Source organism: Dermochelys coriacea, chromosome 3 (assembly GCF_009764565.3).
Source record: "Dermochelys coriacea isolate rDerCor1 chromosome 3, rDerCor1.pri.v4, whole genome shotgun sequence".
NCBI lineage: Eukaryota > Metazoa > Chordata > Testudines > Dermochelyidae > Dermochelys > Dermochelys coriacea.
This window is the reverse complement of record NC_050070.1, coordinates 192,901,704-192,915,618: the sequence shown is the minus strand read 5'-3', so window position 1 is coordinate 192,915,618 and position 13,915 is coordinate 192,901,704. Positions and strand designations below refer to the sequence as shown.

General features: G+C 41.1%; 1 long non-coding RNA gene across 1 annotated transcript; it reads left to right on the top strand.

Moving 5' to 3' along the window:
* Nucleotides 1–2,348: 2,348 nt before the first annotated feature.
* On the top strand, nt 2,349–7,402 carry LOC122459560. The gene is made up of 3 exons (XR_006280340.1): nt 2,349–2,394; nt 4,699–4,808; nt 6,281–7,402. It is a non-coding gene; the product is annotated as an uncharacterized LOC122459560 (long non-coding RNA).
* Nucleotides 7,403–13,915: the final 6,513 nt, after the last annotated feature.

Below are 13,915 nucleotides of genomic sequence, written 5' to 3'. Positions count from 1 at the left end.
ATTTTCTGTTTGTAGAGCAGACAGAAAGCCTGTCAGCCTATGATGGCTGAAAATTTATCGTTGACCCAGAGTTGATTCTGGCTACAACTAAAGGAAGGAAGTGGTCCTAAATTTGTGTTTGCTAGGGATGATGACATTGCAACTAGATGCAACCTAGTTGATGTCAAATATAGCTCCCATGGACCAAGCGATTCTGGTGCTTCTGTTTTGCCTGTTGCCGGTGTGTTTCTGGGTAAAGATATGACAACCTTGTCTGATCAGGGCAATATCCTAGCCAGGGCACAAGGAAAGCATGAAGGTGATTTGACTGTTACAAGTTTCCACACTGTTAGTGGGTAACAAGGAAGAGAATGTTTCTAATCTTGTGACTATGAAATCTAGCAGTTTACCTGGAAAGGGGTTTTGTGAAAATCCTCCTGTTGGGACAGAGGTGATTCTGGATTTAAGTGAAACACAGAAAGAGTCTGTTGCTCAGGAAAATGTTTTTACAGCAAGCCCTAGATGTAAAGGGTAAGGGCAGAATTTCTTTGAAAAATGGGTTGTTGCTTTGAAAGATTCCTGAAGAGGAAAATCTTCAGGATAGTTTTTGCAAGCAGTTTGCTGCAATTGATGGATGTGGAAGTGATTTGATTGAGTTAACTGAGGGTGAATCACTGTATAGAGAAAGCAACAGTTTGTTTGGGAGACTTGTTCCAGTTAACTGCCAGAGTCTTTCTGAGGTGTATTGACCCACTGACTTTGCTTTAGAAGTGCAGGTAGCTTTGAAAAGATTTCAAATGAAATAATTTTTTTAGGGAATTTAAACAGCTTAACCAGCTTGTTGGGGAGACAATGTTGTTGGAACATGAATGTCTCCATCCTGATTCTTTAAGTAAGCAGTTGGTGACTCGGGTACTGAGGAAAGATCGGGTTACTGGATTATAAAGCTGCAGGCAAAGTTGCATCTCTAGATGTTTTGGATATGACTTGTAGTCTTAGTGGACTTGACACCCGATGCCATGTGGAAGCAGAGGTTGGTAAGGGAAGGATAACACAACCCTGAGTCTAACATGCTAGTGAAACTGGATGGTATCTCTTTAAGACAGAGTCCAGCCTTGGAATTGGTAAAGTTTGAGGATATGAAAACTAGTAAACAAGCTAGAGTCTGTGTTGATGCAAATTACCTGACTGACTGGGGGGGGGTCGGGGGAAGACTTGCCCATAGCCATTAGCAAAGAGGATGCACCCAGCCAGCCAATAGAATCTGTTGCACAAAAGAGTTCAGATTTTGATCCTTCTGGATAGGGAGGAAGGGAGGGATTAAACCTTGCAAATAAAAACCAAAGGTTAATCCTAAAATACCAAAACCCCAAGGAAGTGGTTAAGCTGAAAGCCTATGTTAAAGAACAGCCTGAGGTCAAGAAAAAGCTACAAAGATTCAAAAGGGATATTGAACAAGCTGACCTAAAGAATGATTTGTCCAAAAGGCTTTGCATGACAAAAATAATTGTAAATGTATACTTGTGATGGATGTTAATGTTATTGCTAAAGACTTGTTGCTGATACCAAGAACTGTAAAAATGTAATGTGCATGGTCTTTTGGAAAAGCCCTTGAACATGTTAAGAGTGGTACATAATAGAAACCCTTGTGATTATGCTGTTTGGTTCAACAAGAACACACTATGTGTTAAAAAGACTACTAAAGTTGAGGCTTCATAGCTAATGCATAGACCTTTCCACAGCAGAAAAACCACTACAAGCTTGAACTGCTGTGCTGAAGGGGAAACTGAGGTACAACACCTCACAGCCTTCATGTCTGAATGCCAGAGTAAGTGCTTTCTAACTAAGATTAATGACTGTTAGCTCAACACATAGCCCAAACCCTGGAATCACTAAAGTGTTTCACAAAGTATGGACTAAGTTTTGGCTGGGGCCAAAGCATGCATCAGTAATTTGGCCTTACAAAGAATTCAATGTAAACACAGCTCATATCAATGTTGGAAGGTCCTTAAGGTGTATCCAGGATCTCTAATTTCACCCTTCCACACCAGTCTCACATTGGGGGTGTGATGCATGGCTAGAAAGGGTTAAACATCCTGCAAAATAAATAACCCTCAAAAGACATGTGGGGAGATGATAATTGTGGTTGTGTGTATTTACATATGTATGAGTAGGGTCAACAATGTAATCAACAGCTCCTGTCTTTGCTGTATTCTGTCATCTCAGATCTGCTTAAGCTTCATCAGGGGAAGTTTGAGTCACAAGATTGAGGTCCCAGTTATGCTGGTATACCCTGAATGTGATATTTGGACATTGGACTATAACCTATTAACTATTTCTGAAAGAACTCTTTGTAACCACAAAGCTCACCATCTCTGCTATGAATCTGCACCTCAATGAATTGAACTCATGTCTGTATGTATATTGATCTTTTAAACCACACTTGTTTTTCCAATACATTTTAGTTTAAATTAATAAGAATTGGCTGTAGCGTGTATTTCTAATGCATATACAATGAGAAATCAAAATGAAAAATCAAAGAAAACGAAAATCAAAGGTATGCAGACAGCTCTAATTTTGCTATTTCCTGACTTTTGAGTGCTTCACTATGCAATTTTAATGCTCTAATGTATTATTTTGGTATAGAAAATATTTTCTATGTAACACCAGATACTTTAATACAAACTTAAAATAAAAAACTAATTGAAATATTTACTTGAAAAAAAGTTAAGCAGATCATAATCTACAATGTACTTAAGTGTGTTTTCATTCATTCCATAGCACATATTAGCTTCTTACACACCAATATGTATATTCAGTGCACGCAGTTCACAGGCAAAACTACACACTTCAGATATAACCATTGATGAGCAGAATGCTTTTACAAGTCTATAGACTATCAGTAAACAGCATAAGTCTCATGTCTTCTCTCTAGTTTACTTATTTAAAAAGTTTGCTCTTTGTAGTCATGATACGGAAAGTATGGAGCTTATTAATTGCCACACATAGGCTTAAGTTACGCTGAGGGTTCTGGTCTAAGACTTTAAAGCATATCAGGCAGCAGATGCTGTTTTAGTTTTTCCCCACAGGTCAAGTAGCTACAAGAGCTAACCAACTAAGCTTAACCACAAACGCTTGCTGAGTTGTGAAGTCGCTTCCTTTTTAAAAAAAAAAAAAACAAAACAAAAAAACCCCTTTTTTTCTATTTTATATATGTTTTACACTTATAGAGTTGTAATAAATACACAGTACATCAAGATGTGCAGTTTGATATAGTATAAGGTGTAATGTTGATAAATAAATCTATAAGGTGTCCATTAAGTTTTAATAAACTATACCTTAAATTTTATGATATCCAAAGGCACTCGAACAGACCCCTCAGTTTGATGAATCTTCATTGTCTTGGTAACCTGACCATAAAGTATTGCAAATAGTTTGGACCATGCCAACTATTTTAAGAAATATACAGCTAATCTTTAAAAAAGGAATCTAACAAGGAATTTTATATTATATTTATATTTTTGTTTTATATGAAAAGAAGTCAATATATTCAAATATTATGTTGAGAAGCTGTGACGGGGTTGGGACTCACCACCGCAGCACCTCCTGCTGTTCACTCTGGGAATTAGCTCAGTTCATGCAGAGCACCCTCTGCCAGTGGTGTCCCATCCGTCTCTCGCCCTAGATTGGCATCTCGACCCGCGTTGCTCCCAGCATCCTCTTCAGGACACTGCTCTCTGGCAATGCCCACTGCTTCAGTCTCACTGCCTTCCAAGGGTTTGGTGTTATCAGCAGTCCTTCTCTTTGCCCCAGCCACAATGGCCAACCACACCCCAAAGTCTAACCCCTATTGGCAGTGGTCTGGTGCAGTCTATCATGGCCACTCCAAACAGCCAGGTGGAAGCACAAAGGGGAAACCCAGGCCCACCCCCTACTCTAGGTCCCAACCCAGGGACTCTTTGGCAGCAGCCTTCCAGCCTGCCCTCCTTCTCTCCCTTTGTCCATCTCTCTCCCTGGGAAATTTCCCCTTTGGCCCCTTTGCACCAGCTAGGCCCTTTTTCTCAGGGCCCACAGCCCAGCAGGTACCAGGTGGGAGTTCTCTTCTGCTCGCTCTCTCTCTCTCTCTGTGCCAGTGCCGGTGCCGGTCTCCTCACACAAGAGGCAGACCTTTACCCTCTGAAGACCTGGGAAAGACTGCCTGCCCTCTTCCTGGGCAGCCTTTATATAGGGCCTAGCCTAGGCCTGATTGGCTGGCTGTAATACTGGCCCTGATTGGCTCTCTAACAGGCCCTCCCTCATTGGCTGCCATCTTGTGCAGCCGCTCTGGCCTGTTGTAGCCCAATCTGGCATGGGGGTGGGGCACCGCCCCACCACAGAAGCCAATGTGAAGTGTAACTCTTTAAGATGAATCAACCAAAATGTCATAAGGCCTGATCAATTATATGACTGGCAGTTGCAGGGAGAGTTTCAGATTAGTAGTAGGGCTGCTTCTTATCACTGGAGTGTAGGGAATATCAGGTACTGGTACAGAGGTGTGGACAGCTATTTTGTAGTATTTCATTAATTGTTATTCTACTAGACACGGACCAAGAAAATGAATCAAATGACTTTATATTGCTGCATAATGATGAACTAAATAACAATGACAGAACTATTCAGAAGTTTGAAGAGACTTCACGTAAAGACTCTATTCTAACTTCAAGATGGGTATTTCTGCAGATGACCAAGAGTGCAGAGGGAAAGAGCATGGAGTTGTACAAAGTTAGCCAAAGGATCACACTGTAACGGGAGCCATGGAAAGTAACTTTTAGAAGTGTTACTGACTGAAGGTAAGCCAGCATGTGTTCAAAGTATGGTCCAGCATGTCTCTCACAAACTAGGATGTCACAAGAGGTTTTGCATAAAGATAATATAATTTTCCAGACAGAGCTGCAAGAAGCTGTAAGAGAGACACCTCATTTTCTCATTGGATGATGAGACGGGATACTGCTTCTGTCCTGGTTGGGCATTTCAAATCTTTGCCAGAAATATGGTTGCTTTCTGACTGGCCCATATCAGAAGAGGAACCAGGTTGCACCACCCAGTGAAACATGTATAAGAAGCCCTGTGTTGTTCAGCATGTTGTTCCCAACTCCCATCGGGATGAGAAAGATGGAGTTGGACCATTGTTGCCTGGCCAGTGAGAGCATCCCCTACTTGGTAACAACTGAAGCCTTGTCACTGACAAGCACCCTATTAACTGTCCTATGTAGTCCTATGTGCAGCAGTCTCGAACAATCTAGAAGTACAGCTGTCAATACCTTGAATGAAGCACCTCAACAATCTTCCTCATTGTAACTGTGGAGCTGTGCTAGAGAATTTTCCTAAGCTGTTACACCCATGCAGAACTTGATGGTAACAGAACCCTATGAAATGTGCATGCACACAGGATATTAAAATAACCCATAACTTTAACAAATCACAATATGTTTTCACCAGAGCACTGTCCCTACACTGCATATGTGATTATCTCAATCTAAATGTAAAGGTTTTTACCGTCTACCACTAACCTACTGGAAATATGAAAAACAAGTCAATTTTCATTTTGTTTTATGTCATTGAAAAAGTATCTTCACTTTCTTCATCTTAAAAATGACTGAGCTGTTTTGGCTCAAACTTTAAAAAAAAACCAACAACCAACTTTCTCTCAGATTGATGAAAACCTGCCAGAATCTTACTGAAAAAGTATAATCAGCTCTGATCCTTTATTATAAACACTTCCGCAATCTCACCTAAGTGCCTTCCACTTATATAAATAATGTACCTACACTTATGCATAGTAATGACTAATTATAATTTAATGAAAAAAGCCTATGTGAACACAGCATATTAAGTCTGAATTAAAAGCTGCAACAGTCAGGAAATGTAAATATTAATATTTTCTCACCACCATTAGGTCAACCGCACTAGATGGAATGTGGTATTTTTGATTATTGGTTAAGCTGTTAAATATATATCTTAATAGAGCGTTGCAAAATGGTCATGTACATTTTTCCAGACAAGGCATAAATCTACTCCCTACTTTAGCATAATGGAAAAAACTAGTAATACTTTACTCACTCATTTGCCTGAGAAAAATACGTTTGTATCTTAATAGGTAAGTAGACTCTTGCAAGGATGTGGTATTATACGCAGATTGTGAAATGTAAGTTACAACTGCTGTGAGCACTCTCTTGCCTTTTTATATTTAAGTTCAGTGTTAATGTCTCAAGATTGTTACATATAATTTCATCCTCCTTCCTTCCACCCCCATCCCACTCAGTACATGTTAACTGTCAATTTTCACCAAGAAGTTTGACTCCTAAAAGGAAGGAGTAGAGAGAGCAGCATTTTTTGGCCTGTGGCATGCCTGTCAGTAATACATCACCCAATACAATAGGTCACCTGTCTTGTAGTACCACCACTAGTCCATTGCATGGAACATCCTAGATGCTATGAAGTTACCAAGAAACTCCCAGCATGCACCATGTTTGTCATTTTTCTGGAATCCATAAAACAGGTCAGAGTATGCTATAGATATACTCATGTTGGACAAAAAGAAAAGGAGTACTTGCGGCACCTTAGAGACTAACAAATTTATTTGAGCATAAGCTTTCGTGAGCTACAGCTCACTTCATCGGATGCACCTGTCATGTTGGACAGTTTCCTGTTCTGTTGTCTTATGCATGATGTTTAAAAATTGCACAATTCTGTGGTTCTAATGTACTTCCAAGCTTGGTTCAAAACAAATCTTTGCTTGAATGACATGGGTTTGCAGGTTCTGTGCTTTGAACTTATTTGTCCCATAGTCAAACTTCTTTGCAAACCCATTGTCACATTCTGGGCTGCACTCCAGACCAGTGACAGGTTGTCACTGCGTGCTCTGCAACACTGGGTGTGTCAATGCTTTGCTGCTGTTGTAGTTCCCAACCTGCTACTGTTACACCCGGGGTACAATCCAGGCCAGTGAGGGGCTGTCACCATTGTGCCTCACAATTTTGTGCTGTTGTAGATCTCAATGTGGGCTGTTCACAACCAGCCAACAGCATGCAGGTCACACCCTGTGTGTCTATGTATAGCTACAGCCCTGGTCAGCAGCCTGTCCGCAACACTCCAATCATACTCTGGCTCCCATGAGCCTTGGTTACTACTTGCAGGGTGAGTCCTGGATTTTCCCAAAATGTGTGCTGTGCACTGTCCAGCCCTGGACAGTTCATATATTAAGGATCCATTGCCCCTGCAAAGGGTCAATATTCAACAGTTTGTTACTTTAACTGGAGTTACCAAACAATTCAATTTAAACTAAGGATATCAAGCGATTAAAAGAAGTAAGCGCGATACATTGCATGATTAAACAATAATAGAATACCATTTATTTAAATATTTTTGGAGGTTTTCTACATTTTCAAATACATCAATGTCAGTTAGTTACAACACAGAATACAAAATGTACAGTGCTCACTTTATATTTTTGATTACAAATATTTGCACTGTAAAAAAAAAGACATAATGTTTTTCAATTCACCTAATACAAGTACTGTAGTGCAATCTCTTGATCATGAAAGTTGAACTTACTAATGTAGAATTATGTACAAAACCCCCCCTGCATTCGAAAATAAAACTATGTAAAATTTAGAGCCCACAAGTCCCATCAGTCCTACTTCTTGTTCAGCCAATCGCTCAGACAAACAAGTTTGTTTACATTTGCCAAAGATAATGCTGCCTGTTTCTTGTTTACAATGTCACCTGAAGGTGAGAACAGGCATTTGCATGGCACTGTTGCAGCCAGCGTTGCAAGCCAAATGCAAATATTTACATGCCAAATGCACTAAAGATTCATATATCCCTTGATGCTTCCACCATTCCAGAGGACATGCTTCCATGCTGATGATGGGTTCTGCTTGATAATGATCTAAAGCAGCGCAGACCAACACATATTCATTTTCATCATCTGAATCAGATGCCACCAGCAGAAGGTTGATTTTCTTTTTTGGTGGTTCGGATTGTTTCACCTAAGATGACAAAGGAACCAGCCTCTTGACTTCGAGGCAAGATCCTGACCTGAGATTTTGGTCAGCCATGTTGCTGGGAATATGTGGTAAGGATTTTACCTTGAAACCAATCTAACATGTTAAGTTTTAACTACCAAAAAGCTTATTTATTTTTCCTCAGTCATTTCTGACTTATAATCATACCTTATAGTCATACTCACTAAATGAACGTATTGTAATTTTAATCTAAACTAATCCAGTATTGTTTAAATAAGGGCTGTCGATTAATCGCAGTTAACTCAAAAAAATTAATCGTGATTAATCTCACTGTTAAACAACAGAATACCAATTGAAATTTATTACATTTTTGGAGGTTTTCTATGTTTTCAAATACATCAATTTCAATTACAACATAGAATACATAGAATTTGTCATCTTAGGTGAAAGAGAGAGAACTTTGGGTTTTATACCCCTTTCTTTTATAGTTCAGTTAAACCTTTTAAATGGATTTTTCTGAGTGTTATCCCTCAAAGCAACAGTAAAGAAGGTGCTATGGAGTCTGACTGTGTAGGCTCTATGTTCGTTCTTCTCACCTGTGTTTGCAGATGTGCAAATTTGCTTTGTCTCCTGCCATTTCTTCCCCCTGCTGTCTTGAGGACCCTGTTTATTACTGTTTAGGCTGAATCCCCACTCTACCACTCCAAGTGTAGAAGTGGGGGCCCACAAGGATTTTAAAAATTAATACTGGCCACTCCAGGCTTGTACTAAACTCCCAAGGTCACAGCTTTTCTCTGACCTTGGCTTGGTAAACTCTGCCACACCACCCAAATGCAAAAAGCCCCCTTTGAACCTAGGAAGGAGCACTTGGGGAATTCCTCCCTGTGTGGTATCCTCAAGTCCTTTCACCCCTCCCCTCCAGGGAAGAGCTGAGAAAGCCACAGCTAATTTCCTTTGTTTTCTATCAGCTAATCAAGCAACATGCACAAGCCTCTTAGGACACCAAAAATCTAATCCCGTGCTTAAGGGGTAAATTTTATTTAAAACAAAAAGGAAAACAATCCATCTGGAACTTAGGCTTTTTGCTAGAGCTTAAAAGAAACAATTACAAAAATTAAGCACCCAAAATAGCTTTCGGGGGGGGGGGGGGGGAGTTCAGCTTAAAGCTTACAAGCAAACAAAAGCACAGAGGCAATCCACAAGCCTTAAAAAATAAACCTGATTATGTTTAGCTAAACGTTCTGCTCTACTTACACATTTGGAGTTCAGATAAATAGTTCTAGGTATGATCTGATGATTTATGATCATACCTGACTAAAAGCTGCTTATAGCATGGCTGCTCTGGCCCTCCAGCCCAGAGAGAATAGACAAAGGGAAAGTTTCTTTTCCCATTTAAAAAAGTTCTGGCCCTCCCATTGGCTCTTTTGGTCAGGTGCCAACTCCTTTTCCTTTACCCGGGGAACTTTGTTAACACTTTACAGGTAAAACAAGTGGAGAACAACTACCAAGAGGGATTTTATAGCTACCTGGCTGGCTGGGTGTCCATAAAAGGGACCTCCCCTCCACTTTATTTATCACAACTACTTATATGTAAATTGAGGTGAGCACACCTTTCTTCAGCCAGAATAGCCCTGCCCAGGCAGAAGAATGTGGTTTTGAACACATGCTAAGAATATCAGAGGGGGATTTAATAATTTACATATGTTGCTATATACATTTACCATGATGTCATTGACCAGCGAGTTTAGTCTTCAAATGATACCTCACAAGGTGTATTTTGTTCAAAGATTATTACAGTAGTGTGTAGGGTATGACACAGGGATGTTTTTGGTCAGACCCATAGACAAGGTTCATGCTTACTGGTTTGCTAGTACTGGAAGTGGGGGACTATTAGCTCTATTAGAAAACATTGTGATGTATTGCATTAGTGCCTAGATGCCCCAAATAAGATGAGGGTGCCATTGTGCTAGGTGCTTTCTCGTATGATTTTTAGAGGGATGTTTTCAAATGCCAAGTGCATTGACAAACAGCAGCCTCAACATTTTCATGGCTATCCAGAGAAATCCAAGCAGCTTGTTACCCAGCTTTGTTGAGAAGATTACAGTTCAAACTTAAAGTTAACATTGCTGATTCATGAGTGCAGGTGGAACTCTAACCAAGGCTGGTTACGGGTGAATTTGAGTCTTGAGTCAAATGTATTGTATATCATTAGAAAACTGTACCCTTCTGGGGTATCCCAATGCTTGACCTGTCAAAAGATGACACCAAATATCAATGTCTCTGTGTATTCAATTGTGTTTCAGAGATTATTCACTGAAATGTGCTTATTCTTTGAAATTTCAGTGCTAATCTGAGATGCATGAATGCAATTTCCCTTTAAATGCACATAACATTTGGGAGCAGGGTTATATCTGCCTCAAGATACCATGCATTTTAATGGGTACAATATTTGCAGGGCATTGCCCCCAAAGTACAACACACTCCTCACAATGTTTTATATTGGGATATATGCTAAACGATGTGTGCTCTATCATGCAGCAGCCTCTTCAATCTCTTATTCCATCAAAGGTGTGAAATAGTCTTTGCACCTTGAAACAGTTCTAATTTTAGTCAGTGTCAAGGCTGTAGAATCTCCTTTTGGGATGCAATTAATTAAAAATGCCCCTTTCTGACTAAACCCTCCATTTGGAAGATCTCTTGATCTGATGAAGATGTGGCATACAGCTGGCCTAAATCCAGAATAGGGAACAAGATAGCATCCACTGAATCATGACTTCTACATGGAATCTATTTCTTTGTCTCTTAAAAAGCCCACTTCTGCTGTGTTTCCTACAGTGAATCTGACTAGTATAGAAATTTACTAATTATTCTCATACCCCTAATGCCATGTACTTGTCACTTCTATGTATTTCTCCTCTGTGGCAAGTGAAACCACTGACTTCACATCCACATTCTGCTTCATAGTGAAACAAACTCATGCTAGCAGTCCCACCCTTGGAAACTAGACTGCTGTAAGAGAGGAGTCATAGATGGAGAGGCACATCACACATCAGATGGAAATGTGGAAATTAGGGCAAAGACTCAGATACATTCACCACAAGAAACTCACCAACCTCTGGGCAGAAATGTGTGATACTTCTCACGGAGGACAGAAAACTCACTGACTTCCTTCCCCACCCTAGCTCGGTGTGTGTGTGTGTGTGTGTATATGTGTGTGTAATAGCCTATTCTCCCTGCCCTCCCCAGAAATAGAGTGGAAAAAGTCCTCCTTATGCTCACACATGTAGCCTCTTCCCTAGGGTAGGTGAGAAGGGAAGATAGCTGACGGGTGGGTGGGATGGGTTTTCTGGGGCAGCTGCTGAGATGTGAGGGTCGTTGCTGTGAAGTAGGCTGAATGATTGGGTGGAGGCTCTAGGGAAGTGAGGTGAAGAGATGTTTAGGGTGGGTAGAAGAAGGTGCTTGGGTGGGAGGATTCAGTGATGAGAAGCATAAGGGTTGCCTGGCTGGTGGTGAAAGGCTCCAAGGGAAGCTTGAGGTTGCCTGAGATCATGGCAGGTTGAAATGCCTAGGCTACCTTGGGGAGGTAATGTAGGAATGCCTGTTGGTGGGGCCACCTTCTCTAAGCACGGGAGCTCTTCCAGTTGCCACCTCCTCAACACTTTTGTATGCCGCTCTTCTGGCTGGGAGTGGTGAGAGGGAAAGCTAAGAGGCCACTTGCAGAGTGGGCTCCATGGAGCTCTCCTGGGTGTGGTTGAGGGTGTAGGAGGTACAGCAGAGCAATCGTTGTGGATGTAGATACTTCTGGGAGATGTGACAGGGTGGCCTTCCTGAGAGACTCTCCTGGGAGTAGAGCACACACAGCTCTCTGCAGAATCAGGACGGCAGAATAACTGGTGTCAAGGTTGAGCTAATGCTAAGTTTTCACTTTTACTTTGTGGGTTTAAAAGAGGAACAATTATTTTGCCTTTTTTCAATTTTCAGAGGTCTTTAGGGAAAACGTTAACTTCCCTTTTCTCAATCTTCTTTCATTTTTCATCTTGCCACTGCAAATGAGGGAACCCCCCAAAATCTGAACCACCCCTCCTCCCTTTGTCCATCAACTCCCATGAAAAATCTGAAAAACTGAACTTTTCATGGAAAAATTTCACTTAAAGCCATCTGACATCAAATTCTGAAAGAAAATTTTGGACTAGCTCTGCTTCAGGGTATAGAATTAGGCCTTGTCTACACATCAATATTACTGCTGTAAGTAAACTACCGTAGTTAATGGCACAACCTCCTGGGGTGGATGCAGCTATACTGGTATAAAAGCCATATGCCAGTAGATCTATTCCTATATAGGACTATATAAGCTATATTGGTATAAGATACCTTTATACCAGTATAGCCACATCCACACTAAAGCCTAGATACTAATTTGATTGTTTTGAAATCATTTCCCCTAACTAAAATAGCTATACTAGTGAAAAAACTGTGTATAGACTAGGCCTTAAAACACTTTGGAAAGGTGTAGGAATGGGGAACAAAACAGCTATAGGAGAAAGGGTGGAGATGGTTTGGGGGTGGCTGGCTAAGGATCAGGAAAAAGTGACTAATTTTAATTCATTATTAAATTAAAAAGACATTATGCGAGTGAATGATAAGGTTGGGCACTAATTAGCCTGCATAAACAGTCTTATAATGTGTTCCTTTCTCCTTCTCCCTATTGTTAAGGCCCACTTTTTCTTAAAATTTGAGTTGGAAAGTCTTGGGATTAGGAACTATGGCTATATCTTCAGTGCGAAAAAGGTGTTTGTTTTTTTAACTAGCAGGAGAACTGATGTGCATTACCTAGACCAGTGGTTCTCAACCTTTCCAGACTACTGGAAATCAGGAGTCTGATTTGTCTTGCGTGCCAAGTTTCACCATAAAAACTGCTTCCTTACAAAATCAGACGTAAAAATACAAAAGTGTCACAGCACACGATTTACAGTCAGCCCTGCCTTCCTCAGGATGTCCAGGACTGCTTCCACTTTCTCCAAGTGCATCTCCCAGTCTGGGCTATGTATAATGACATCGTCGAGACAGGCGGCCGCATACTTGCCATGTGGATGCAACTGCTTGTCCATAAGTCATTGGAAAATGTGGGAGCCCCATGTAAACCAAAAGGGAGGACAGTGTACTGATAGAGTCCCTCTCATGTTGAAAAGGCCATCTTCCCTTTGTCAGCCTTGACCAGGTCAAGGGTGGACAAAAATAGTGCTTTTCCCAATTGGTCAATTAGCCCATAGCTCATCTATTCAGGGTATAGGGTACACATCAAATTGGGACACTTCATTCAGAACCTTATATTGCCATTGGGCTTAGGTACTAGGACAACTGGACTGGACCATTGGCTATGAGACTCGCCAATGACTCCTAACTTCAGCATTTTCCTGACTTCTGTCTTGATCTCTTCTCTTTTTGCCTCTGGGATCCGGTATGACTTGACATTCATCTTCATCTCCAGAATCTGTGAGGATGTGATGGTGAACCTTGGTAGTCCTGCCTGGCTTTTCCAAGAATACATCCTGGTTGCATTTGATCATGTTGATCACTTCAGTTCGTTGGTCGGGGTCAATTCCAGGGCTATTCCCACTTCGCCCCCCCCGAAAGCAATCGGCATGGATGCAACCCTAGAGTGACGACACAAGCTGTCAGTTTTGCCAAGGTTTCAACAGGTTTATATGGTCCGTTCTGGCTTCCGGCAACCTGGCTGTCGGATCTTATAGTCGACGTCTCCAATGGCTTCTATTATCTTTTATGGCCCCTGCAACCTGACCAGGAGCTTGCTCTCTGCTGTGGGTATGAGCACCATTACCCAATCTCCCACCTGGAATTTTCGGATCATCACTCAGTGATTATAATATGTCTGGGCCCCTTGCGCCCTTTCCATGTGTTCCCGCACTATG